At 53.2% G+C, this 4,352-nt stretch overlaps 1 pseudogene; it reads left to right on the plus strand.

Moving 5' to 3' along the window:
- Window positions 1-4,191: 4,191 nt before the first annotated feature.
- On the plus strand, window positions 4,192-4,352 carry LOC139400956 (U2 spliceosomal RNA; annotated as a pseudogene; the record flags this gene model as incomplete).

Raw genomic sequence — 4,352 nt, forward strand, 5'->3', positions numbered from 1 at the left:
GAGGGGGTGCCTGTGGCAGGACCTGTGGGGGGGGAGGGGGCGCCTGCGGCAGGAACTGGGGAGGGGGTGGAGGGGAGGCGGGAGTGGGGGGACTGTGCGTCGGACCTACTGGTGGAGGAGATGAGGGAACTGGCGGAGGAGCTGGGAGGTGCTGTCTCCCCGCTGCCTCTTGAGCCCCTTATACCTCTTCCACCTATAAAACAAAAGAAGAAAGGGAAGAGGGGGGCAGACGTGACAGATAGGGAGAGGGAGGGGGGTGTGGAAGGGGGGGAAAGCGAGTGATGGGGTTAAGGAGGAAGTCCCTGTCCTCACTGTTTGTGGAGGCCCCTCAGCACGGGGGAGGGTGGATCCCTGGGAGAGGATCAGGGTTTTTTGGCCGAGGGTCCCCAAATCCTCTCAGAGGAGATGGAGTCCCCTAGCCTCAGTTTTGAGGAGTACAGGGAGGAAGCTGGTGGGGAGCCCGGGGTGCAGGGTACTCCTAACCCTAACACCATTCCTGCATCCTGGGCTGGAGGAATGGATGAGGACGGGGAGACGTCGGACGAGGGGAAGATGTCCCTGTCGGGTGTGATGGGCCAGGGGAGCATCAGGTGAGCCTCCTGTTTGTTTGGTGGTTGTTTTTGGGTTTTATTTTCTGAGATAATTGGTATTTTTGTTTTATAATAGAAAATTATGATCATTTTGTTTAGTTTAAATGTAAGGGGTTTAAGAGATTTTGTTAAGAGGAGGGCGGTGTTTAGTTTTTTAGAAGGGGTGGGTTTTGACGTTTGTTTTTTGCAGGAGGTTCACCTGAGGGATGGAGGGGATGTCAAAAGGTTTAGGAGAGAGTGGGATAAGGGTTATTCGTTGTGGGGCATAGGAGGGGTGCACTCAACGGGGGTAGGGATATTGTTTGGGAATAGGGAGATTATTGTTGAGAGCACTTTTTGCGTAGTACAGGGGAGAGTTTTGGGTATAGATATCACATATAGGGATATTAGATATAGGTTATTTGGGGTGTATGGGTCACAGGTGGCGGCAGACAGGAGGGAGATGGTGGACTGTCTGGCGCCCCTGTGTGTCACAAATAGGCACTTAGTGATAGGAGGTGATTTTAATATAGATTTGGGGATAGGGGGAGACAGTAGTGCAGGCGCCATCACCGGGCTAATGGCTTGCCATGGCCTGGTTGATGGTGGCCTGCACACTACTCCGGCAATGGTCGGTCCCACATGGCGCAACTCCAGGGGGGTTGCGCGGAGGCTTGACTATATTTTTGTATCTGGGTCTTTGGGTCGGTTGTCTGGGCGGCTGTTGCCTGTCTTCTTTTCGGACCATGACGGGGTGCTCCTGCAGGTGGGGTCGCCAGTCTGCCTCTTCGGTAGGGGGTACTGGAAACTAGATCGGGATTTACTGGATGAGCAGGTGTTTGTTAATGCGGTCACAGGGGTGTTTCGGAGGCTTGAAGGCCTCCGGCCCATGTGTGAGGGGGTGTTAGAGTGGTGGGATATAGTAAAGGTAAGGATTAGGGCCTTTATTATAGGATATGGTAAGAGGAAGAAAAGGGAGGAAAGGAGGGAGGTGGATCATATCCAAAGGTTGCTCGAACTTGAGTACGAGGCAGGCAACCTCGGTGGTTCGATTGACTGGGAGAAATCCACTGCCCTGAAGGCGCAGCTCAGGGAGCTGCAGGAGCTGAAGGCTCGAGCTTTCCTGGAGCGTGCACATAGTGGCTTTTTAGAAAATAATGAGACTTGTTCCGCTATGTTCTTTAAGTCAGTTAGGGCAAGGCAGAGTAGGAAGGTAATGCATGGAGTTAGAAAAGAAGATGGTAGTGTAGTAAGTAAACCAGAGGAGATGGTCAGGGTGACAACTGATCATTTCCGAGGTTTATTTAAGGAAAGGGAAATAGATGTAGAGCAGGGAAATGTGTTTTTAGAACACTTGTCCCGGCGGTTGCCGGAGGACATTAGAGACGTGATGGAGGCCCAGATCTCACTAGAAGAGGTTGAGAGCGCTCTTAGGAGGATGGGAAAAGGGAAGGTGCCTGGGATGGATGGGCTGCCGGCGGAGTTTTACCTCAAGTTTTGGGGTATACTTGGACCGGTGGTACTCGAAGTCTTGAAGGCCATCCTCGAGACGGGTGTCCCGGGGGGTTCAATGGTAGTCGGTGTGCTGTCACTTCTTTACAAGAAGGGGGACGCAACCGACCTTGGCAACTGGCGGCCATTGACCATGCTGTGTGTAGACTACAAGTTGCTTGCAAAGGTCTTAGCGGACCGGTTGCGCACAGCACTTCCCTACGTCGTCCATGAGGATCAGACGTGCGGGGTAGAGGGACGCTCAATTAGATGGAACCTTCAGTTGATCAGGGACTCCATCGCCTGGGTTGAAGATAGAGGTCTTTAATGGTAGCAGCGCTAGATCAGGCGAAAGCCTTTGATCGCGTGAATAGATCCTTTCTATTCAGGGTATTAGGTAGATTAGGATTTGGGGAGAAGTATATAGGATGGATCCGTACTTTATATGTCGGAGCGGGGTGTCGAGTAAGCGTAAACGGTCACTTGGGTGACGTTTTTGACCTCTCGTCTGGGGTCAGGCAGGGGTGCCCGCTCTCGGCACTCCTCTTCGTTCTGTACATGGAGCCTCTGGGGGCTGCCATTAGGGCAGACACAGGGGTGGAGGGCTTGTTGATCCCTGGAAGCGGTGGGCTGCGTGTTAAGATGACGCAGTACGCCGACGACACTTCCTTGCTACTATGCAAGGACTCGTGCCTGACAAGGTCCCTTGCCATCATTGGGGATTTCACCCGGGCGTCGGGGGCGGTTCTGAACAATGCAAAGTCTTCCGTTAAGTTTTTCGGAAGATGGCGCGGTAGAACGGATGTGCCCGGAGGGTTATCTCTCTGTGAGGGGGCCCTGAGGATTCTCGGGGTCCATTTTGAGACCTCCGGCTCAGCGACGCTGAACTGGAACATGAGGATCGCAGTGGTGCAGAGGAAGCTAGCGATGTGGAAGGCTAGGTCTTTGTCTTTTATAGGTAAGGTCCTGGTCCTAAAGGTGGATGTATTGCCATCTCTTTTGTATTTGGCATGCATCTACCCATTGCCGGCTTGTCTGAGGAGGCCTCTAGTGAGGCTCGTGTTTCAGTTCATGTGGGGTGGCAGGTACGAGTGGGTCGCCAGGGCACGCATGCTCTGTCCCATCGGGGAGGGAGGTAGGGGGGTACCCAACATCCCCCTCAAGCTGGACACAATTTTTGTGTCCTTTGTGTTGACAGAGCTGGCTCATCCGGTGATACACCCGTCCGGTTACCTCCTGCGGGTGTTCTTCTCCTACCAAGCGAGAAGCGTAATGGTGTGGTCTAACACGGGTCCTCGGGCGGAACAGCTGCCGTGGCACTTTGGCCATGCGGCCAAGTGGTTGCGTGCACACCCCGAGGTTGAAGTTGCCCGAGTAGGTTTAGACCACAGGCACCTGTACGAGGAGGTCAGGCAGGCAGGGAGTCCTGCGCCTGTAGTGGGCATCTCGGAAGTGGTCTGGGAGGGAGTGCAGGCGCGGGGCCTGGACAACAGGCTCAAGGACCTGAATTGGTTGAGCCTCCACAAGTGTCTGCCGGTACGGTCCACCATGTACCGGCATAGCTTGGCGCGATCCCCCACCTGCCCAAGGGCTGCTTGTGGCAGGGAGGAGACTGTGCGCCATGCTTTTTGGGACTGTGCCTTTGCCGGAGTGGTATGGGCGAGGGCACGGGTGTTGATAGTTTTGGTAAGAGGGGATTTTGTGGTTACATGGGCTAGGTTAGAGAGAGGTGTAGGGAGAGCGAGGGGTACAGATAGGGATAGATTTCTGCTCTGGCTTCTCATAAGCCTCTTTAAACGGGGGCTGTGGGAAGCCAGGCAGAATTTGGTAAAGACAGGGAGAGATTGGGGGGTGGAAGGGATATTTAGGAGGGTGGAAGGAGATTTAAGAGGTAGGATGAAGAGGGAGGAGAGGAAGTGGGGGAAACATGCGGCACGGGAGAGATGGAAAGGGGGTTTAGGGCTGGGGGTGTTAGATTGAGATTTATAAGGGGATAGATTAGGAGCGGAGAGATAGGGAAAGGTAGAGGTTAGGAATGACGGGGAGGGATGATGCTCCCCTGAGGTTTGTTTTTGTTTGGTGTTTTTGTAAATATGATTTTGTAAAGTATGAATGGTATAGATGGTAATAAATTATTTTTCTAAAAAAAAAAAAATCTGTTCTTATCAGTTTAATATCTGATACGTCCCCCATCGGGGGACTACATATTAAATGGATTTTTCGAACAGGGAGTCGGAAATGGGGCTTGCTCCGTCCGCTCCACGCATCGACCCGGTATTGCAGTACCTCCGG

The sequence above is a fragment of the Oncorhynchus clarkii genome, unplaced genomic scaffold (assembly GCF_045791955.1).
Source record: "Oncorhynchus clarkii lewisi isolate Uvic-CL-2024 unplaced genomic scaffold, UVic_Ocla_1.0 unplaced_contig_13502_pilon_pilon, whole genome shotgun sequence".
NCBI lineage: Eukaryota > Metazoa > Chordata > Actinopteri > Salmoniformes > Salmonidae > Oncorhynchus > Oncorhynchus clarkii.